The 24,908-nt window shown below is 45.1% G+C and overlaps 1 protein-coding gene across 1 annotated transcript in view; it reads left to right on the top strand.

The window, feature by feature from the left end:
* LOC146859315 (uncharacterized) overlaps positions 1–24,908 on the top strand; it is a 135,376-nt gene that overhangs the window by 52,723 nt on the left and 57,745 nt on the right. The window lies entirely within an intron of this gene.

The raw sequence follows: 24,908 nt of genomic DNA, 5'->3' as shown, positions 1-24,908 counted from the left end.
GGTACATCAGGTTTTTGCATCTAAGGTAATACAATAATTTTCAACATGATTGTTGTGGCAAATTTTTCCTCACTTGCATCCTAGAACGGTAAAGTTGTATTCTAACATTGAGCCTGTCTTTTTATTGTTTATCCACACATCTTCAATAAGAACCGCTGTTCTTTTGATAGCGTTTAATGCCCTGGTTCTTATTGAGTAGGGTTACCCTTGTTTTTTGTTATAATAACTTTTAGAAAGTTTGGCATTTTCCTGCTCTTGGCTGTTTGGTGTCTGCTGTCTGTCTGTGATCATTGGATGGGCTGGGTGACAGCTGGACTTTGTGTATTCCCTCTGGACAGCCACACACAAAGGGAACCTGGTTGTGACTTCATGCATCTTCCTAGGAGGATGGGAGGGGGAGCTGGGCACAGCCTCACCCTTGCACCTGAATAGGCTGGCCCTGTCCACACACAAAGGGCTGCATACCTCTCCCCCAGCCCCCGTAGTGCATCTGGAGCCAGGGCAGGAAAGGAGGAACTCTATGCTCTTCAGAAATCCTTCTGTGAAGTCACACCCACTTCAAAGCACAACTGGGTGTAAGTACTGGACCTCTGACTCTACCAACTCAGTAAATGTCAGGACCTGAAACCAGCTTGCTGAGAAGAACTGCTGTGCTAAGGACTGCCACTCTGCTGGAATGCTGCTCTGGAAGACTGCTGCCTTGCTATGCTGCCCTGCTGCTCTCTGACTGGACCTTCATCACTTGTCCCAGAGTGACACCAAGGGCTACTTAACTAGCCTCCAGTTCTTCTTCAAAGACTCTGACATCAAAATCTTTCAACCTGCTCCTGTGCCTAGTTCATTGGAAGTGAACCCTGGTGCTTGCTCCAGCGGAACAGACACATCCTCTGCTGCGAGAGCAGAATCGAGGCATCAATGCTGTTGCAGGAACAGAACCAGCGCATCACACTTTGAACTGCCACATCGCCATCGGACCCGCTGCATCACCAGCAAGAGATGGTCGCATGCCCACAACTGCTTGGAGAAACCTGGCACATCGGTTTCGGGAACCAAAGCATCTTGAAACAGTTGCTTGGTGTTCTGAACCAGCGCATCATTGCGGGGTAAAAACCAATACATCTCCTCGAGGCAGGATCGTTACCAATGCATCACTTGGATGCACCCGACATCTCATCGACTGGACCAGGATTAAGGTACTTTTCCTCAGCTGGCTCTGCGTGGGTCCTGTATCGGACCTGGCACCATTGCAGTCTGCCTGATCCTGTCCAGTGCCGCCAATCAACTCTTTAAGTGGTTACAGCAACTAAGCACTATTTTTGTATTTAATCTTTGAAAAACGTATATACCGACTTCCATTAATTGGACTTTTGTAATTTTTTTTATCTATAAAATTTGTCTGTTTTTTTGAGGGGGGCGGAATCTTTTATTAAACTTGCTCATCACTTAGTACAAGTATTACCAACATATAGCTGTTGCAGGAAAACGGCACAGGATACTGTAACAAAAAAAGATAAATATTCGCTTTACACACTGGGTCCTGCAGTTATTCTACAATCAGAATACAAGAGTGTACAATGGAAACATCTTATATTCACTCTCCTTCACATTGACCATGAAATCCAACACTTGCACTAAGGCAGTCATCTAGTCCAATCCGTTCCCCCGATATATTTTCCAAGGGCCCCATATTTTCTCCCATTTCTTGGGGAAACCCCTGCCACGATACACCACTTCCTCCGCCCTCTGGAACCAATCAATATCTTTTACCCATTCTGGCACTGACGGCTGAAGGCGCATCTCCCCCTCCCCCCCCCCCCCTCTTCGAGTAATGATACGTTTTGCCGCCACCACCAACCATAAAAGAGCGTGCATGGGCCAGTCCATCTCCCCCTCTATCAACAGTAGCCATTTCCCCTCAAGTGGGACTACGACGAGAGCACCTCAGACATGACCGTCGCTATTTTAATCCAATATTGGCGTATTAATGAGCACTCCCATAGGATGTGATAGAAGGAACCTTATTTGTCCCTACTCTGTTTCATATAAGGACTCTCCCACTGCACCCAGTTTGTGAAGCAGGGTGTGGGAATAGTATGTCCTATGAAGAATCTTAAATTGTATTAATCTAAACCGCGCTCCTATTGCTATGCCCCTGGGGCCTTGAAGTGCTTCCACCCAGTCCTTGTCCGCATTGTTGCCCACATCATCTGCCCAAGCCGCTCGCAGGGGATCCAACGGGTCTGGAGAATTATTCAATCGTTTTTTATAAATTACTGAGACGCCATTTTGAGGAATCGAGTCAGCCAACAGGTGGTCCTCCAGGAGAGAGAAGTCCAGTGGGCCTGTTCCTTCTTGGATGTATACCCTTGGAGCGTGTCTCAGTCGGCGATAGTGTAATGTCTGTGAGTCTGCTAATTAAATTCCTGTTTAGGCTATCAAAAGAAATAACAGCTCCGGATCTCCAAATATCACCAGGGTGCTCTATTCCTATTCTTTCCCATCATGAGAAACCGATCGGTTGGAGACCTCTTTCAGTCTATCGCAGTGCCAGAGGGGAGTCATGGCCGTCAGTACCTCATGGTCTCCCACATGAATCTCAGCCTCGGTCCAACACTTTACCACTGTAGCGTTATGGCTGGGGACGCCCTCCTGCCCCCTATGAGTATATAGAATTACTTCATAATTATTACTTGGCATTGTGTCTCTGTCAACCCTATAGGCTGGCCCATACCAGCTTGAGTGCACTCGAGCATTAATCACACACTTTATTTTTCTAAACTGGTGTGGAGTCTTTTTGTGGTGTTTTCCCTGTCTTAGTGTTTGACGTGTTGCACAAATGCTTTACATATTTCCTCTTAAGTTAAACCGGACTGATCTGTGCCAAGATACCAGAAGGTGAGCAAAAGTTAATTTAAGGTGGGGATCTGACTTACCCTGACTAGGATTGTGGCTCCTGCTTGGACAGGGTGCATACCTCAGCCAACTAGAAATCCGATTTCTAACATTGGTGGTCAGCGGTGAACTTGGGACGTGTTTGTGCAGTACCATATAGTGACTAGGTGTGCACTAATACTCCATATCTAGACCAATTCTCCTTAATTTTTTAATATTTTTCAAAAATTTTCCCAATTCCCTTTTTTTTCTGCTATGCGTGTGACCTTACCTGACAGGATGCGGTTAAAGCTGGACAACCTAGAGAGCTACACTGTGGCCCTGATCAAAGGATTCTGCCAAGACAAGAGGGTGTTTACCAAAGGAGCTCTAAGAAAGCAGAGCTCCAGAAAGCTTTGAGAGCATGGGTCAAAGCCCACCAGAACAAAGCAGATAATGAGGAGGAAGGATAAGGATTTGAGGGAGAATCGGTATGAGAACAGAGGATCTGAGCAGGTGACCTGTTGGGGAGGGAGGGACTCCAAGTGCAGGGAGCAGTGTGTCATCCAGGAACCTGTCCTGAGAGGAGCTGGAGGACGGGGGGGGGAGGAGGAGAGGAAATTAAAGCTGGAGCTTGTAAATTGGAGAAGGAGCAAGCTGTAGAGTAAAGGAGGCTAGCCATTGAGGAAAAAGAGATGGCCCATGAGCTACGCCTCAGAGAGCTGGACATTAAAGCCATGGAAGTGGAGTTCAGCAATAATACCAAAAGATTTGGTGCCCAGTTATGTGGTGGGGATGACAGACAAATGGTTTGCAGCCTATGAAGTGGCTCTAAGGGTGCACGAGGCTCCAATCAGCAGAAAGAGGGGGTAGATACAACTGAGTTCTCTCAAAGCCTCCAAAATAGGTAACAGGGGAAAGGGCCCCATTCCCAATCTGGCCCCCAAAACAAGAACTTATGTGAAAAGAGTCAGACAAAAACTCCAAACTTCTATGAGTGTTTTGAGTATAGGCACTACTAGGGGTATCCCAAGTGCCTAAAAAGAGCACAACCCCCCACTGGCGGAAAGAAACCAGGGTTGGCTAGTGTAGTGCTGTGTTTGAGATTATCCCAGTCAATTGGGGTTGCGGAGGATCAATGAGGTTATCTTAGTGTTCCTAGGTGAAGAGGAGATGGTTCCTAAAACCCATATGCCATCTGCTGAACATGGCCCTTCTTAGAGGAATTTACCCCAACATGTTTAGCCTTTTCCTCCTAGTCTTTTCCGACTCTCTCAGCATTACCTTAGGAATCTGGGCTCCTCCCCCCTGTACTGCAGAGGGATGGTGCGTGCACGCCTGCCTGATCCACACTAGTGCGTACATGATGGGATTAGATGTCGTACCTCAGTGCAACCCGTAAACCAGTGCACCATTTACCCGTGGCAGGTAAGGCATTGGCTGGTATGAGTGTTCCAGACTCTTTTATGTAGCCTTAGGACGCCAAGCACATCCTCACTGTCCAGGCAGTGTGGAAGTGCGTGCGCCTTCCTACAAAGGCTAGAAAGAGGTGCTGACATGCTGTTCTGAAGCATGGGCTGGTGTGCCAACATGCACTTGTGGTGTGTTAACAGTGCGCGCCGGCCCTTATTCCATTTTTTAATACATGTCCAGTCTGGCCTGTGGGCTTGAGGATGCGCCTATGGCATTTTGGATTGGTGCTCGGCCTGCCACCACAAGCCGGTGAGTGCATACATGCATCCCCGGTGTTCCAACAACCGGGTCAGGCCTGCTGTTCAGGCCTGTGTCCTTGTGCTTGCACCTATGCTGCTGGTGGCAAGGTGCCTGGTCCGCCATAGTGGGCCTGGGTGTCCGCAGTCACCCCCGAAAGGAGTCTGCCAGTGTCCGGCTAGTCCAGGCAGGGTTGTGTGCATACACTCGCACCTAAGGTGCTAGTGCCTAAGTAAGCCCATATGCCCGGCCTGGAGTTGCAGGTCTCTGTGGGTGCACTTGTCTCTATAATGATTCAGCTAATGAGCAGAAGATGCCAGTGCAGGGTGCTGTGTGTGCACAATAGCACCTAGGGTGCCTGTGGTTACATGTGCAGCCTGGCATCGCAGGCCGTGTGTGCACACTTACCCCCGATTAGTTAAACCTATGTCCAGTCAGTGTGCACTTGTGCCTGTGGTGCTGGGGACTCGGTCTAACCTGCCATTGCCAGTAAGTGTGCGCACTAGCGCACGTGCACCCAGATGGTGAGGAATACCTGTATGTGTTTTCACTACCTATGAGGCTTGCTCTTCCCATAGGTTAACATGAGGAAGTGGCTGAGATTACTTGATACGGCAATAGTGGATTGCAGTGGAGCAGTCTCGGGACGTTTTCTTTCAATGGATTAACTGTGCCAAACCCTTTCCAGTGGTAAAGGTGATGTTGGCATAACTCGCTTAGAATTGTCACTTACAGAATATGGGCATTTCTATGCTCCGAGTCTCGTGAATTGGTGCCTGGCTACAGTGGACACCAGGGGAGCACATCTGTGCATTCCCCCACAGCAGCCATAAACCATGGACATAAAATTGAAACAGACCTCTGCCATTTGAAGTTCGAATGGAATCAATAGGACAGAGAGGTTTTGACACTGGACCTCTTGAGGCTGGATCATGGCCCCACTAAAGATCGACATTCCACTACCCCATGGGAGACAGGCCTACAATTAACGGGAGACATCTGTGATTCAAAGGGAAACCACTTAACTACTCTTAACTTCAAAGTCACACAATAGTTTAAATATGTGTATGATCCTTCAGTACAGGGTGAGATGCTCTTGTGGGATGCGGAACCGGAGAACCCAGACTGCGTGGTGCACACTGCCGGAGGACTCTTTTGAGCACAAGTAGGAATACTGCCAGTGAAGGGGACACTGTGCTCTTTCTGAATGGTGGCTGAACTGGGTTGAAAGACCAGCTGAAGTGTGGCTCCCTGAAGTGTAATCTCCAAAGGTCCGTCGGCAGGCCTCCTGTTCACCTGGAGATCTCAGGGACATCAAAGATCTCCTGCAAGGAACCTACACCATCTACCTGGCATCTGGAGAGCAGTGCCCTCTCAAGTGCCCACATTGGCTACTAAATTCCAACGGGTAGCACGGTGTGAGCGTGGAACTAAGACTTGTGCCTTGAGACCGGATTTAGTGTGGAGCCCCAGAAATCTTGCTAGCATCTAAAGCATTAACACTGACACTCATAAGCATCTTGTTGGTGGTTAGTGGGTTGACCAGTTGCTGGATCCAAGGTGATCTGCTTCGTCGATCATGCCGCATCTCTCTCGTGCGACACACCAAATGTATGCTTATTGAGTGTGGTGTGCGAATCACAGTGCGACCCTCGAAGGTGGGGATGTACCCATAGCACTGCCTCATTTCACCTCATGTGGCTCTGCTGAACTTGTGTCTGGGTGTATGACTGGACTTGTCTGGTGCAACCTGATCTTCGTGCACCAGATGTAGTGCCTACTGTCCAGGGAGGTACGGAATTTGCAATTCTTTGTTGTGTGAGAGCAGAATTGCCTGGTGCAACCCATGTCAACGTCCACTGGTCCTAGTGTCTCATTTCCAGGGAGGTACAGAATTTTCCAACTCATCGTGTTTGATACCTGAAGTGTCTGGTGCAGCTTAACCACTTCAGCGCGGCGCGGATTACCGCGCCGTGCTGAAGGTTCCGTGTGCGGGTGGGGCCGTGACGGAGCGGTTCCGTCATGCGCACAGTGCAACCGACGCGCATGACGGAACCGCTCCATCACACGCATCGAAGGGGTTAAACCAAGGTGCACCAGATGTTGATTTCGGATTGCCTAGGCATGACGCTGGTCACTGTGTACCTGTTGCGGTGCTCCTATCGAGAGGCTCTCCTGTGTTACTCCCCATTCATCGGTTGTTCCCTTTGACCCTCATCGGGGTGGACCAACAGCCCTCTCCACACCTGGCCACTATCGAAGACCTCTTGGCACCAAGTAGTAGCAAGAAAGATTGACTGGGTTGAAGGAATCCTTCCAAGACAGTTCGGAAGCAGGCCAAGAGACTGTGTGACTCAATTGTGTTTTGAGACCTGTTGGGGAACTTCCAGAGTGACTGCTAAACTCTCCCTGTATAAGTCGAACCCTTTATTAAAACTTACTACATATTCCCACCTTCTTTCTGAGGACCCAGACTAAGTGACTTTGGTCGAGTTCAGCCTTGTATCCAGGAGGATAGGTTGGTTATTTTCAATCCAGGGGTATTGGAAAAATTGGGGTGAACTATCGGGTGGAGGGAGGCTTGGGCCACAAACTCTGCAGTGTTATCCATTGACCTGCTGGGTACCAGTGGCACAGCATTTGTGTGCTGAGTGCATATGTGTGCAAGAGTGTTCCATACAGACTGTGCTGGATACCTGTCACACCTTGTAGCAGTGTGGAATGTGTGAGTGGAAGTGGTAGTGTGCGGCCCGCCTGTGAGTCACGACACTGGCCGGCAGTGCTACGCTATACGTTAATTTCATACCAAAAGAACAATACATTTGACATTGGGTTTATCCGCATGGCTCTCCCACACGGTGCTGCTGAAGTGTTTTTGTTTGTGTATGTACATATTTAGGTCGAAAAATCAAAGGAGGGAGTGAAGAGGAAAACTGTAGAATCGTCCTCCTCTTGATACTGTTATCCCACAGAGGAATCCTACCGTGTATTATGTGAATATATATGCACCCATGTGTGTGCTGCTATTTTTATTTGTAGTGTTTAGTCATACGTGAAAAATGGTGCAAAAGGATCAGAGCTCCTTCTCTTAATTTGTGGGAAGGGCAATGTTTCAAAAAATTGTAAAATACCCCTCACACACTGAAACCTGATTCAGTGTCCTGCTTCATCATTGGGATCTTCCCGCCCCTCTACGGGATGGGGCATGCTACGACTTACGTAGATGCAGGAGCACTTTATTCAATGATTGGTGAGTATGTGTAGTGCGTGGGATCGTGAAAAGAAAATGTGAGATGGTTAAAAATTCTCTGGCTAGTGGAACGAAAATACTTTATTATCTTCCCTGGCTGAGAATAGTAAAAGTGGGGAGGTGTAGATGGTGTACTATAATGAGTCACCTCCTACAAGGTCGACATATTTCAGAAGCTATCCCCTCTGCTTTCTTCCTCAGGACCAAAAAGCCGATCCCTGTTAAACCTCAATGAGTGATAGAATAAATGTACATATGCCTGATAGTCACAAACACTGTCCTTTGTTCCCTGTTATTGGAGTAGAAAAATATAACACTTGTATATCTTAAGAACCTGAAAAGAAAAATATTTTGGATAAATCATGGCTTTCATCATTTATCTTTATCTATTCACATCACCATCACGTGGAAAGTTGTAAGCTTTTTTGTGATGTATTTCTCTTGTGCAACTCTGTTGTAGGTAATGGTACCATTTGGTAAAATCATCTGAAAGAACACTCCTTGTGATTTCTAGCGCCCAGTATCACATTTATTCAACATTCTTTCATACATATGTATCTCCAGGCAAGATGCATCTTATGTTGCAATACATTCATACATAAATAAAGTATTTGTACACTCCTATTGTGCCCCAAAGGGTTACAGATTAATGTTCACAGCAAACGAGCAGTCGCATTCATACTCCCATGATGAGCCTTGGGAAAAATGGGAGATGTTTGGCAAAAGTCTGTGCACTCATCCTTTTTAAATTGTGATCTCATGGTGTGTCTTTTTAAAAAAAAAAATGGTATTCATGCTCTCAAAAGGAAGTGCCATAATAATACATACTTTAGAATGTAATCGTTATCGCTCCATGAGCTCACAGGAGCGGTGTAGGGCGCCTTCAAATAGACACTGTGGGTATTTTAAAAGAACAGAAGGAAAAACAAGGTTTTAACACCAGGGTTGTTTTTAAACAAACAAGCGTGGTCTCTTTGGCTTTTTTAAGGACATGTCATTGTCCTACTTAAATGCTGAAAGGAGCGCGATCACCAAAGGAATTACCTTCTCGTGGATCGTCGGAGCCTGACTGAGGTTTGCCAGAGCCCGGTCTTTTAAAGTGCAAGAAAGCATGCTTGATAGGAAACCGGGGTGGCTGGAAACACTAGACCTTGACATTTTAAAGATGGCTGCCTGTAAATGGACCCAAAACAGGGTTCATTTTGATCCACTTCTTGTTGGAACGATTAACACTGAATCGGTTGAAAAAGCAAGCATATATTTGTTTGTTTTGAGGCTTATTTCGGAGGAGTTTCAAAAGGCAGCCAAATATTATTAATCTAACCCCCCACCCCCCATATAGGTCTCCAATCTGCCATAAACTACCAGCAGAAACTCAAATGATGTCTGCTCACTGCCCCCATGGAATCCAAGGTGTTTACTTGCAGTTAAATGAAATTAGGCATTTGTTTATTGAATGGATGTTTGCGCATTGCTGATTGGATATAATGGATTGCGCCAGTTGTCAGCGATCTTGCAATTGGGACTGCCCAATGTAGCACCAAAGGTTGCTGCCTTCAGAAAAAGTATGTGTCGAACATGAATTTTCACGCTGGGTGAGATATTTTATGCTCCCTAGTTCCGAACAAAATATGGAGATTTCATCCTAGATATTATTTTCTTCTCCCAACAATGTGTCAGTAATAGATTGGCTTTCGGTAATTATTTTGTGCTGAATAATAGTGACTGATGTATGAGCCATTAGCCTCAAGATTGGTTGCCACCTTGTTAATAAAGTTTAAATGGCAACTGATTTCACCTGTGCTTCCTAATGGAACTTCCACAGTGATTAATAATCTTGCACTGACTTAAAAGCATAAGCCATATTTAAAAAAAAATAAAAATATTTATAATGTAATTTTGCTCTACTTTAAATCCAAAAACCTTTGATCAACACTAGATGTTCAGAAGATGAGTTAATCCTCTCTCTGCCAATACACTCATCAGGAACTCTCGCATCTTCTCTAATAATAAAGGATGACATCACTACATTATCGAATACATGTAGATTTTGATATATATTTTTTTATATATATGTAAAACAGCTAAGGATTCCAGGATCCATCCACTCCCGAACTGCTTGCCACATGAATTTGAATACATTACCTACTGAAGTTGGTGAACGTTCTCCAAAGAACGCCTCCCAAAAAATAATTTCCAATGGGCAGATAACAAAACTCTTTGATGTTATCTCACTCTTGTTTCAACTGAACATCCCTCCAGCAATAAAGGAGCATGCGTTTAGAACTAAAATTTTAAATATTGTTCTTATTTTCAAAGAAACTTACATTGTTATTGTGACTTTAATCGTCTACTTTATGTACAGTGTCCCATATCTGAGCCCAAGCTGTGGTGAACTTCGCAAAATCTTTCTCCTGCCAGGAGATTTATTTCACAGCGTCTATGAGCCACAGGAAACCTAAAAGCTGGGCCTTTTCTTAAGACCTGTGTGGGAGTAGTAAGAAAAGGACCTTGACCACAATGACAAGCTGATGTTTGGAGGCCAACATACTTTTGCTAAAAACAAGAAATTAGTATTCAGGACAAGAAAGGTATTTTGATCTTGAAAAGGTTTTGTTTATGAGCACTGAGCCAATGTATCCAAATAGGTCTTTGTTAGCATTTCAAGTATGTATTGTCAGAAACCAGCAAGCTATTGTTTGGGGATAAAATAGTTGCATTTCTGAAATTTAGCTGATACTTAAAGGATAATTATACTCATTATACAAAATGGTTGAATTGTTTAAATAAAGCGGATGCTTGAATGATAATTCAATGTTGATTTTGGCATACTAGATTATCTTCATTTCCTTGGTTTCAATAGGCACTTTCTGCTCTGGCTTTCATTTTCTAACTTGTGTTTAGGCACCTCTTCATCTAGGCGAATACTGCTTTTTATGATGGTTTTTTTTTAACAGCCCAAGACACAGATCTGGAGCTTAGCTCCTACCTATTTGTTTTTTGCGTCATCAAAATACCAAAATTATCCACACAATTCAACTCCACACATTTCCAATCCACACCACATAATTAGACACCGAACCCCATAATTCAACTCAACAACACAATTACACAACACACCACATAAATTCATTCCACCCCACAGAATTCTACGTCATGCCACAAAATTCTACAGCACACCACATAATTAAACTCCCACTACATACCACTCCACATAATACAACCCATACGATTCCATATAATCCCAGTACACTCAATACCAGATAATTAATATTCACAAAATTCCACTGCACACCATGCCATATAATTCCACTACACAAATCCACTCCTCACCACAAAATTTCACAACTACAACATACATCCAATCCACACCACAAAATTCCACATCATGCCACAAAATTTAACAGCACACCAAATTCTAATACATACCACTCCACAACACAAAATACTATTTCACAAAATTGCATTCCATAACACAGAATCCAACTCCACACGATCCCAGTACACTCAATGCCACATAATTACTATACGCATTCCACTGCCCACCTTGGCACATAATTCCACTACACAAATCCACACCACACTATCCCACAACTAACAATTCAATTCCAACCCACATAATTCCACTACACATCACATACATATTCACAACATGTGTAAAAGACATTATCACTTACAATGCCAATACCTCTAACTCAAGAAAATGCGAGACCAATTTGCATTGCAAATGCTTGTTTTTGATATCATTGTGACCAGGGGTGTGACTTAGAACTGTGTGGAACTGTATCATCAGGATTGTCAGGGTTCAGCCTGGGGTGGACAGCTTTTTGCACTGCATAAGGGTTCTGTGTGTGTGTGTCAGGGGGGGCAGATAAGGAATTGTCCCCAATGGGAATACTATTGATATCATAATTTAAGTGGCCCTAGCACTGCTAGTAATATTTCCAAATGTGTGTTATGCCCAAAAGTGTCTAATATTTGTTAAAATGATTGAATGTGTGTTGAATATAAACATTTTTACATGCATCCTGTGTGAATTTTCTTTTGTGACGCTCGGTGTATTTATCATGAGTGACTGCTGTGCCTTTGCTTTATTAATTGCCGCTGAATTGGGCCTGACTGCTCAGTGCCCAGATGCCCAAGGGTGAGCACAGTTTATACAGCGAGTGTAATCACCCGCCCCAGACGGGAGCGGTAGGTCCTGCTTAGCTGGGGGCATCCCTTCGGCCAACCAGAAAGTGCCGGTTCCAACACCATCTAATACTGAAAAGTTTCGAAAATGGGTTACCTTCAGTGGGCAAGATGTTGAGGCTCAGAGGGACCCAGGAGCTGGTATGATTATGGCAAGGAGTCAGATGGTGGTCCCAGAGCAAAATATACCCAATGCATTCCACCAGGTTCTAGAGGCTTACAACAGGGTGGGTCACTACCCAGTGGCCCTTGTTTGAATTGAGGGGGGGAGGTCTTGGGTGTTCTGAAAGTTGCTGTGATCCTGCCATGCCTGTTGACTGTTTGTTAGGTAATGACTTTAAGCACACTACCGGGAAGGAAGTGACCCTCAAGTCACACCTGGAGATGTTAGAGTTGCCTGAGGGGAAATGTGCTATCATCATGTCCATGGCTGCCCATGATGGAAGCCAAGGAGGTCTGTAGCCTGGAAGAACGGGCCATATAGCTGACAAAAGAGGGAAGGGGTGTTGGAAATTTAGCCTCTGAATGTATCACAGCTGAGGTTCATGTGGTGCCAGAGGAGGTTGCCCCAGGAGCCCACTGAGGAGGATATTGTCTCTCTTAGTGACCTGCCTGAACTTGCTCAATGGCAAGTAGAAGGGGGACCCACCAGGAAGGAGTTCTGAAAGGCACAGAAGGAGTGGCCAACCCAGGAGGGCATGAGGTAATGGGCTGAAGACAAGGCAGCAGGTGATGCCACATAGGAATCGCCACATTTACTGGGAGGACAGACGCCTTTTATAGTGAGCCTTGGGCATCTGTGCAGGTAGCATCAAGGGTCCTGGTGGTCCCCCAATGCTACAGGGGCTTCCTGCTGGAGGTCAATCATGAAATATCCCTGGCAGGACATCTGGGGCAGGCTTGACCCCTACTTTTACTGGCCCCTCATGAAAGTTTTCTCAGATGCATTCTATAGGACTTGTTTTACATGCCAGGCTAGCCAGGGCACAGGCTGAAAATGCCCCTTGATCCCTTGCCTATTGTTGGCACCCCTTTGAATGGGTGGGCATCGACATTGTAAGGCCAATGGATCCCCATACAGCCTATGGCAACAGGCTTATCCTGGTACTGGGGGACCTTGTCACAAGATACCAGAGGCCATACATCTGAGGAATGCATCGGCACCTGCAGTGGCTAAAGGCCTAATGGGGATTTTTATCCAAGTGGGGTTTACCCAAGGAAGTAGTGTCTGACAGGGGCACTAACTTGATGCCTGCTTGCATGCAGTCAATGAGGCAGGAATGTGGAGTTACTTACAAGTTCTCCACCCCCTACCATCCACAAACCACTGGGCTTGTGTAGAGATTCAACGAGACCCTCAAAGGCATGATCAAGGGTCTGCCTGAGGCATAAGTGGGACATCCTTTTGCTCTGCCTTCTCTTTGCTTACTGAGAGAGACCACCGCCCCTTTGAGCTTCTGTGTGGTCATCCTGTAAGGGGAGCTCTCAGTCTGGTTAAAGAAGGGTGGGAGCAAGCGCCTAGGACCTCCCCCGCATATAGTTAGCTACATGCTGACCTTCATGAGCCAGATGGCCAAGTTGTGGAAGCAAGCTTCTGACAACTTAGAGGACTGCCAAGAGGTGATGAAGAAGTTATATAACCAAACGGCTACTCCTTTGGAATTGCAACCTGGACAAAGTGTGAGTGATGGAGCCCAGGGCCCTCCAAGACTGTTGTACTGGGCCTGTGAGATTGTTCAGAGGAAGGGGAGGTCACCTACCTGGTGGACCTCAAGACTCCCACCCCCCTCCCCCAGATACCTTCAGAGGGTTCTCCAAAGCAACCATTTCAAACCACACTTTGAGAGGTCTGAGGTCACCATGTTGCTGGTGACAGATGGAGGGGAGGAAGAGGAGAGTGAACCTCTTCCTGATCTCCTAGCCTCCAAGGAGAATGATGGGTATGTAGAAGGTGTGAACCTCTCCTCTACCCTGACTTCAGAACAGCAGAGGGACTGTCTCCAGTTGCCGTGACAGTTAACCTCTCTGCTTTTTCCCTCACTCCTGAGACTACCCACCTGTGTACCCAGTACCCCTGGTTCAGCTCTGAGGTCCTGGTACCAAAAGCTGCCCCACTGGTCACTACAGGAGGCTCAATTCAGTCACCAAGACTAATTCTCATACCATCCCCCAGGCTAATGAGCTGATTGATTGGTTAGGGGCTGCCCAGTTCTTGAGTACTTTTGACCTTCCTTCGGGGTACTGGCAGATTGCCCTAAAAATAATAAAAATGAAGAGATTTACAAAACACCTGATTACTCCCTTGGGAGTGTCCCCTCACTAGGAATACAGAACCCAATACCAAGATCTAACTTAAGATTGTCTGATGAACCAGGTCTTTGCCTTTTTTCAGAAAACCAGTTCTGAATGTTCCTGCCTCAGATCAAAAGAGAGGGCGTTCCATAGTTTAGCAGCCAAGAAGGTGAGAGAACGGCCTCCCATACGTACCCTTGTTACTCCTGGAACCACAGGGAGCACGGCATCTGCAGATCTAAAACATCTGCTAGGTCGGTAAGGCTTCTTTAAGGAATGAAGATAACGAGGGGCTTTCATATTCAAGATTTTATGACAAAAGCATAGAGCTTTAAACGAAACTCACTTCCTAATTGGGAGCCAATGGAGTTTACCAAGGGCTGAGCCCATCAAAGTATCTCTGAATATTCAGCAGCATACAAGCTGCTGCATTCTGTACCCTTTGGAGCATCCTTAAACTGCCTTGAGTGGCCTCCAGATACAAAACATTACAGTAGTCTAGTCTGGAAATCAACAGCTGATGGGGTCAAGGAGAGGTCCGCCTTCTCCACTCCAGAGAGCCCCTACCAATTCAGGGTAATGCCCTTTGGATTAAAGAATGCCCCTGCCACCTTCCAGAGGTGGTGAACTAGGTTTTAGCTGAAATGGAGGCCTTCAGTGCTGCTTATTTGGATGACACAGCTGTCTTCCGTAGTAGCTGGAAGGGCCGCCTTTTTCACCTGCAGCAAGTGCTTCACTCCCTTCAATGGGCAGCCTGACTACCAAGACCCTTAAGTGCCAGATAGGGCAGGGTCTATGGTGTACTTAGGATCAGGCCTGGGCGTAGTGGGCATAGTGAGGCTACTTGGAGTGCCATGGAGACGGAACCAATCTCCGTACGCTCCGCGTAGCTCCGCTATGCACCTCCCACCCGTGCTATTAAATGTTTAAAAAATATATATTTAACACTCCTTACCTTATCGGCGGCGTCCCCGGGCTTCCCTCTTCCTCCATCGCGCCTTCTTCATGAAAACTGTGCGGGCACCCGCGCGTGCGGAGCTTTCATGAAGAAGTCGCAATAGCGGAAGAAGGCAGCCCGGGGACGCCGCCGATAAGGTAAGGAGTCTTAAATAGATTTTTTAAACCTTTTAATAGTGCGGGTGGGAGGCCAATGCCACTCCACCGCGAGTGTGTGGAGATTTGCCTGGTCCGCCTACTTCGCGGAACAGGCAAAATTCCACACATTCCGTGGGCAGAACGGAGATGTCCCCCCACCCCTACTTAGGATACATGGTGGGCAGGGGTAAGGTGCAACTACTCCAGGACAAGTTAGAGACTTTCATGGCATGAGGGCCCCTAAAAAAAAAAAAAAACTGAGGTGAGGGCCTTCTTAATCCTAATAGGGTTCTATAGGAGGTTTGTCAAGGGCCATGGCACCATTGTTGCCCCCTTGACAGAGCTGACTTCAAATAAGCAGCCCAGATATGTGATTTAAACAGTGGCATGGCAAAAAGGATTTAACTCCCTAAAGCAGGCCATGTACATAGCCCCTGTGCTCAAGGCCCCTGACTTTTCCAGGGAATTCATTTTACAAACAGCTGCCTCAGAACATGGCATATGGGCAGTTTTATCTTGGCTAAATGATGAAAGCCTAGACCAACCTGTAGCTTCATTACTAGGTTACTTCAGAGGAAACAAAGGTGGAGTGCTTTTGAAAGGGAAGCCTTTGCTGTGGTCTGTGAGCTGAAGAAGCTGAAACCATACCTGTTTGGGACCCACTTCGTTATTCAGACAGACCACAGGCCTCTTAACCCTGGGCGTAGTACGCTTAGTAGCGCTATGCGTAGCTGCGCGAAGTGCACTTTGCACTACGCAAGATACGCGTAGCACTACGCGAACTGCGTAGTGTGCTGTTCGCGATGATTGCACAGTGCCGGATGCTTGTCCGCACTGTGCAATCATTGAAAATGGCATCGCGCACAGTGCGAGCTGTCGTTTTCTGCCGCTCGAGTAGAGTTTTACGCAGCTTTCTCAACACGGACTGATAGTTTCTCATTGCGAGTGGTCGCAAGCACGTGACCACTCGCAATGAGAAACCTGACCTTCCGGCATTGAGAATCTCGCCGGGAGGTTTATTACCACGCTCTCGATCGGTAACTTGATGTTGCTGATCGCGAACGAGGAAAAAGTCTCGCCGGGATGTCATTTTGCTCACTCGTGGTCGCCCATGTTGACGTTGAGGATCGCGAGCAAAAATGCCAACTACGCTACGCGATTTTGCACTGTGCTACATGCAATTCACATAGAGCGAAGTAGCACAAACTATGCAAACTTTGCGAGCGTAGCGCAGTTGTCCGCCCAGGGTTACCCTAAGGTGGCTAATGCAACTTAGGGGTGAAAATCCCAAATTTTTGAGGTGGTCCATCTCCATACAGGGAATGATTTCTACAGTGGAACACAGGCCTGTGGCTGACCGCGCCAATGTTGACGGTCTTTCCAGGTTTGTTCACCTTAGTGATGAGAACTCCCAAGAGGTTGTGTATCTCTCCCCACTTTCAGCTGCGAGAGACTTGTGTTAAACCGGACAGCCTTAGGGTGGTCTTCCCCAAACCTTTGGCCTTCTTGCCTCATATTTTTGGTGATTCTTTTTGTTGGCTGTAGGACTCTGAGTACTTTACCATTGCTAACCAGTGCAAAAGTACATATGCTTCTCCCCTAAAACTTGGTTTGATTGAGTTATCAACAATTGGCACATTTAATGTACCTGCAAGCCCCTAGTACAGTGCACTACATGTGCCCAGGGCCTCTAAATTAAATGCTACTAGTGGGACTGAAGCACTGCTTGTGCTACCCACTCACGTAGCCCTTGAATATGGCTCGGGCCTGCCACTGCAGTGCCTGTGTGTGCAGTGTACACAGCCATGTCAACTTGGCATTAAAACTCATTGCCAAGCCTTAAAGGCTCCTTTAATTATATGTCAGTCACCCCTAAGTTAGGCCCTAGGTAGCCCACTGGGCGGGGTGCTAAGTAACTAAAAGGAAGGACGTACTTTTATATTTTATACGTCCTGGCAGTGAAAAACTCGCAAACTTTGTTTTTTGCTACTGAGCAGCCTACTCCTCTCATAGGTTAACATTGGGGATTCCTTATTACATTTAATAAGCTGTACTTCCTAATCGAGAGAGGGAAAAGTTGTCATGTCTAGAACATCTGGAGTGGTCATAGCAAATCCTCTTTAATGGTAAAGTTAGATTTGTCATTACTATTCTGAAAATGCAACTTTAAGAAAGTTGGACATTTTCGTACTCTTAGCCCTTTGGTATATGCTGCCTGTCTCTTTACCACTGACTGGGCTGGGTGACAGTTCACTTTGTGTATTCTCTTCAGACAGCCACACACAAAGGAAGTCCGGGTATGACTTCACGCATATTCCTAGGAGGAAGAGAGGCAGGAGCTGGGCACAGCCTCACCCTTTCACCTGAATAGGCTGGGCCTTGCCCACACACAAATGGCTGCATACACCCCTGTAGTGAGTCTGGAGCCAAGGCAGAAAGAAATAACCTCTGTGCATGTCAAAGACCCCACCCCCCTTTGAAGTCCCCTCCACTTCAAAGACACAACTGGGTATAAGTATTGGACCTTTGACTCTACCAACTCATTACATTCTGTACCTGAAACCAAATTGCCCAGAAGAACTTCTGGGCTAAGGACTACCACTCTGCTGGACTGCTGCTCTGGAAGACAAATGCCTTGCTATGCTTCCCTGCTGCTTTCTCTGACAGGGCCTTAATCACTATATCCATTGTGATAGCTGCCTAGGCTCCTGTTCTTCAAAAACTCAAGGACATCAAAGTATTTCACCCTGCGCCTGGTTCATTGGAAGTGTTCCTAGGTGCTTGCTCGAGTGGAACAGACTCCTCCTCTGCTGCAAGAGCAGAATCGAGGTATCGCTGCTGTTGCGTGAACAGAACTGGTGCATCACCCTCTAAACCTCCTGTATTGCTATCGAGCCGCTGTATCGTCACCACGAAATCGAGAGACGATCAACGCATCCCCTCCCTGCTTGGAGAAAACTGGCGCATTAGCTCTGGAACTAATGCATCTCGGAACCAGCACTTTGTACTCAAAACCAGCCCATCGCCATCGTTGCGTGGAGAAAAATTGCGATTCTAATGGGTTTACTTATTATAGAATCAGGATTTCATTAAAGACAAGGAGGCTGGCATTATGATTTAAACTTTTTTTGTCACTTCTGAGCAGCACCATTTAAAGCTCATTGAATCCTTAAGCATCACAATCAAAAAAGAATCTTCAAGTCCATAAATGTCATGTGAACACCATCTTCCTCCTCTTTTTGTTTGCCTCTTCCAGCTCTTCGTCACACCAATTACTTTGAAATAACCATTTTTAATTCTCTACAACAAAACATATTAACATTTAGCAAGCATAAACAAAACTCACAATGCCTGTACCAAAAACTCCAGACTTAACTAATACTCAATAAATAAATCTTAAACCTATTAGAATTATGCCACACCCAAGGGAACGGTGAGAACTTGACATAGTCCTCCTACATAACTCAAAAGCACACCATTAGGATGATAAAACCTATGAGAAATATCCAAAGCCTTGTCATCCGAAACCCTCCTGAAAGAAATAAAACACAATAAGGTAACTAACTTCCAAGACAACTCCCAAGACTCCAAGAACTTATTACTTGGCCAACTTGCAAACCTCTTTAGGACTAAATCGACATCCCATAAAGACCTACACTTGGATTCCGCAGGCCTCTTAATCCGAATCCCTTTCATACCTCTACAAACCAAAGGACTCCTTCCAATAGGAACACCATAATTTAAAGAATGGCCAGCAGAAACCGCCGACCTATTACAGTTCACCGTTCTATACTACAAACCCTTCTCAAACAAACCAGCCAGAGAATTTGCTTCTTGTATATCAATTGCTTCCAAGGTATCCAAACCCCTTTCCAAGCACCACCGAAGCCTAACCTTCTAGGCCCCTCTATATCTCTTCCGTGTCCCTGATGCCCAGGACTCTAATAATAACTCTGCAGCCGTTCCAGAAAGTTTCTTGAAAGCTCTTGAACTCCTGATATCTTCAAAACTAGAAGGTTGAGAGAACCTAACTCCAAGGGGTGTTCCTCTCCTTCCACATTCCTCAAAAGTCCTCTGAAAGCCAAAATCAAAAGAGGCTCTGTCACTGCCCACTCTGTCACAGAAGGGAATCAAGGTTGACTCTTCCAAAATGGAGTTACCAAAACTTATTCGCATCCCTGCCTCCTCACCTCAACCAGAACTCTCTGAATCATAGAAAACGGGGGAAATGCAGAACCCTTCACCCCTCTTCAGTCCTGCAGGAATGCATCCACTGCCATGGCCCCTGGATCCGGCCTCCAAATCATGTCTCTCCAACTGGTAGGTTAACCTTGATGCAAAGAGATCTACTTCCAGTGGACCCAAACTCTCCATCACTCGCATGAAAACCTCCTCTTTCTGCTTCCGATTGTTGTAATCTATCATATTCCTCGAGTTTCAATCTGCCAGCACATTCTTGACACCCGGTAAACACTCTGCCTTCAGTCCAATTTTGTGCTCCAGACAAAACTCACAAATTTCCTTCACTAACTCCGTCAGACCCTTTGACTGAGTTCCCCCCAGTCTGTTTATGCAAGCCACTGCAGACACATTGTCCATCCCGAGCAGCAGTCTTGCCTACCAAACCTCTCTTGAAACTCTTCAAAGCAAACAAGCCTGCTCTCATCCCCAGACAATTTATATGACTCTTTTTCCCACGGTGACCACACGCCCCCAGACCTAATGCGCTGACTGCTCGCATCCATCTCTAAAACAAATTCTGGGGAAACTCCACCAAATCAATTCTTCCCTTGGCTTCCACATCCACCAAGTCTCCATACCACAATCCTTTTGACATCCCTGATTTTTTTAAACGCTGTAATGTAGTGGGCCCAGAAAAATCACCTGAATTGACCAACGCAATAGACCAATCACTCATGCCAAATCTCTCAAAGATACGCTCTCCCTGTTTAAATCTTTCTGCATTTCTTGTTTTATCTTCTTCACCTTCTTTTCCGGTAAACCCAATTGACACGCAACTGTGTCCACCACAAAACCTAGAAATTCCACCTTTCTTACAGGTTCCCAAACTGACTTCTCTAAATTTATCACAAAGCCTAAACTTTCCAACATGCTCATAACAAAATTCAAATGTTCGTTTAAAATCCCAATATCCCAATTCATAATCAAAATATCGTCCAGGTAAATTATCATCCTGATACCTCTCTCTCTGAAAAAACCTACCACAGACCTCATAACCTTGGTGAAACACCAATGGGTGTTATATGGCTGTTAGGGTCATTCTCGACATTGCTAAGTTAGCATGAGCTCTGCTGCCATGATGCTGCTTTTGCGCTCGTTACTACATGACTTTATTTTGCAAGTCTCTGTTTGTGCCTTTCACATGAGAGCTGTCTGCTTTCTGCGTTCTGCTGTTCCTAGAGTTTAGTCTAAATACGATGTGTAAGGTCGATAAACATGCCCCTTGTTATTCTGTTCTGGTCAGTCCCTAGCACCTAGATAAAACAACATGCTAAACACAGCTGCACTGCTGGAAAGCTCGTTCTTTGATATTACGGGGATGCATGTTGTTCGCACACACTTGGACAGAGACCTTTCCTTGGAGAAGACCTATGCTGTTTCTGTGATGTAAACCTTCCATCTAGGCTCTAAGGTATGGTGTCTGCTGACAAAGCCCAGAATTCTTCCTTTATATAATAAACCTCAACCTACCAATGGGAGGGTGGTTAGGCCTTATAGTCCTTTTCCACTGTCTGCATATGATGACATCCCCCTTTATATTCTATGGTATTGTAACAATGCTAACTGTTTTAGGTTTATGCATTTTGCTTCTGGTAGTAGCTCGTATACTGCATTATAGAGCACAATAGTTAAAATTAAATTTTGAACTATACAGTGACTCTGATGATCCTTTTTGTGGACAAGTACGAGTGAGTGAGCGAAAGGGAATGTCTTGTGACCGCGATTCCTGAGAGAGTCGGGAGTGTTTTGTTCTGGGTTGTCTAATCATATGTAGCTTCGTGATTATGTAGGAGAACGAAAGAGACCCTGTAGCTAGTCGTTTTTGGGAATTTGGGCACTTAGGTGGTAGGCTGGTACAACCCTTATACACCGATGTCCTTTTTTCTTGCGCATAGTTCTGTATATGTGCAGAATCCCCGCAACAGGGGCAAAGGAAAGACCAAATGGAAGGCTCTGAAACTGAAATAGTTGACCCTTCCACCTGAACTGTAGGTATTTTTGACTTTCTTTCACTATTGGAATGGTGAAATACGCTTCCTTCAGATCCATTTTCACCATCCAATCTCCTTCTTGCAGAACTTCTCTCAAAAGGTCAATACCCTCCATCTTGAAATGACGAGTTACAAACTGGTTCAAATTCCTTAGATTTATTACCGGTCTCTGTCCTTTGTCCTTCTTTTCTACAAGGAACAGAGTACTTGCAAAACCTTTTTCTTCCTCCCTCACTCGCAAAATTGCATCCTTCTCTAACATCATACAGAACTCGTTTTCTACTATTAATAATTCCTCTTGAAATAGCAGCTCATGGGGTTCCTTTACCTGAATTGAGATGGAATCAAAATCTATTCGAAACCCTTCTATAGTTTCTAGAACCCATGCATCCTGGGTAATCTCCTTCCATTTGTCCATGAAATATTTCAATCTTCCTCCTACACTTTCAGGATAGAAAAAGTACCAGTCCTCATTCTCACCCTGGTTCTGACTTTGTCCTCTTCCTTGGATGCTGAGAGCCTGACTTCAACCTCTTTGAGGGAAAAAATTAGAACTTCCTTGTCCTCTCCCATAACCACTTCCTTGGTTATGGTATTGGGCTCTGAAATTTGCCCAGCGGGTGCCTTGCCCTCTTCTACCGGCCCGACCATAACAACCACTGCTGTTCAAGACCCTGCGCATTATATTAATGTGCCTTATCCATACTGGTGAATGTACACACATACTTAGTTAAAGACTTAACCATACCTTCGCCAAATAATAGTCCGCGTGCCTCATCGCTGGACTCCTTATTGGCAAAGTCACCCAACTTTGGGTTAATCCTCATTAGGATAGTCTTCCTTCTCTCAGAAAGGATGCCAGCATTAGCAAAAGAAGATTGCCCTCTGGCACTAACCACGGAATAGAGAAAGATCCAGATCCAAATTTTTAAGGTAAACCTCCTCAATGGCATCAAAAATCTTAGCCAAAGGCCGCAAAATGTCAACCACCTTGTCCTGACATTGCTTTAATGACCTGTCCAAGCCCTTCTTTGGATCCTTCCCCATTTTAACTAGGTAAATAATGAGCTCCGGGTCAATATCGGGGGTCGTAGTAACTTTCTCCTCAATGACAGGCCTTGAACATTTTGCCCACATAACGTGTCTTTCCTCTTTCTCTAAAGGATTCCTAATTCTAGCCTTGATTTAGTCTGCCACATGATCAAGTGCCCACCAATTCTTACCCCTAGGGTGTCTAATGTCCTCGGGACTGAACAAAGACTCCCCGAAAGGATCCACAACTGAATCCTTATTTTTCTCTCTTCCACTATCTCAATCTCTTCTCCCAAGCCATCCTTGTACTCTATATCTAATACGTACTCATCCAACTCATCATCTCTGTAGTTAAATGCATCACCTGATGCTCTCCCTTGCTTCCCAGTGTTAAACTGGCTTCCTTGTGTATCGCGTCGGATACCTTTCCCATTTGAGCCGCTTGGGACTCCACTCTGACCCTGTTTCTCATTTAAATGTTTCTTTTTGTTAAACATTTCCCTCCTGGTCCTCTTTCATTCTGTTCCTCAGAAACCGAGAAATACTCTTCTTCCTCATTAATTCTTCTTTTCCCTAGAGCCTGCTTAACAGACTACTGAATTGCCTCTTTTAGCTCCTTATTTATAATATCTCTTATTATTTTCTGTTGCCCTTCGTTCCTACTTTCCATTTTTATTTCAAAATATTTATTTATATATTCCAAAGTACTCCACAATACCTTTCCTATATCATTTTAACACTCATTTTAAAGCCTATGCTAATTCTCCTCTTAAAAAGATCAAGACTGCTCCTCTGAGCTGTTTAACTGTTGTCCCCATGAAACGAAGCACTAGAAATAAAACTGCCTTCTTCAAAGCAAGCTCCAATCCTTTAGAAAACTGCCCCAGCGTTAGTCAATGGGAGAGCACGCGCGTCAGCAAGTTCGCTCTCCCAAGGCATTCAGATGCTAGGGAGCCTCGAGACTGTTCGTGTGTGTCTCTCCAACATGAAATCAAAGACACGGTAAGCGCGAGCAGTATTTCAAAGCAAAATTTGATCGTTAAAGTCCTAAACAAGTGCGCACGCTTGACATTTATCTTTTTTTTATTTTTTTTATTTTTTTTTACTCTAAAAACTTACCGCTTGGCCTCCAAAAGGGATACTTAAAGCTAAAAAGTAAATCTCTAAACAACTAGATACCTAATCATACGTGTATATTTTAAGATTAAGATTAAGTTATTTTGAATTATATCATATATTCTAAAACAAACACAATCAGCACTCAAACATACACCCATAAATTGGGTATCAACTCAAAATAACTTCATTTAAAAACAGTCCAACCAAAAAGCACTTCTAATAAACCAACTTAATAGCCAATACTTATCCGCTCAGAAGCAGCAAACAAAAGAGGAGGAAGATGGTGGTCACATGATATTTATGGACTTGAAGATTTTTTTTTGATTGTGATGTTTAAGGATTCCATGAGCTTTTCAATGGTGCTGCTCAGAAGTGGGAAATAAAAGATTAAAGCATAATGCTAGCCTCTTGTCTTGACATAAAATCAATGCATCCTCCACTGCGGGATTGGCACATACATCACTCTGCTTCACCCCGCATCTCATTGTTTGAGAAGAGGATTAAGGTAATTTGCTAAGCGGACCCTGCATGGGTCCTGGATCCGGCCCATGCTCTATCTAGATCACCTGAACTCTTGACTATTGCCCGGTCTAGAGTGAGCAATGAACTCATTAACCGCTTTCTGCTTCTAAGTGCTATTTTTTCATTTTATCTTTAAAAATTCATATCTCGACTTTCACTTATTGGTTTTTTGTCATGTTAGTCTTTTTTTATGTATAAAATTATACCTTTATTTTTCTAAACCATGTAGTCTTTTTGTGGTGTTTTCACTGTTACCGTTTGAAGTGTTGCACAAATTCTTTACACATTGCCTCTTAAGCTAAGCCTCACTGCTCTGTGCCAAGCTACCAAAGGGTGAGCACAGGTTAATTTACTGTGTGTATCTGACTTCACCTGAATAGAATTGTGGTTCCTACTTGGGACAGGGTGCATACCTCAGCCAACCAGAAACCCAATTTCTAACAAATAGTGTTTTATCTTGTAGAATAACAACCATCCTGTAATGCTTGTAATTCAATGCACAAGATGAAGCTCCTCTCCAGACATTTATATTCTCCTATGGTGCTATACACGTGCAAACAACCCCTCAGCCTGTGTATCGGTCTTACTAATGC

Source organism: Triturus cristatus, chromosome 3_2, assembly GCF_964204655.1.
Source record: "Triturus cristatus chromosome 3_2, aTriCri1.1, whole genome shotgun sequence".
Taxonomy (NCBI): Eukaryota; Metazoa; Chordata; class Amphibia; order Caudata; family Salamandridae; genus Triturus; species Triturus cristatus.
This window is presented reverse-complemented; position numbering and strand designations above follow the sequence as displayed.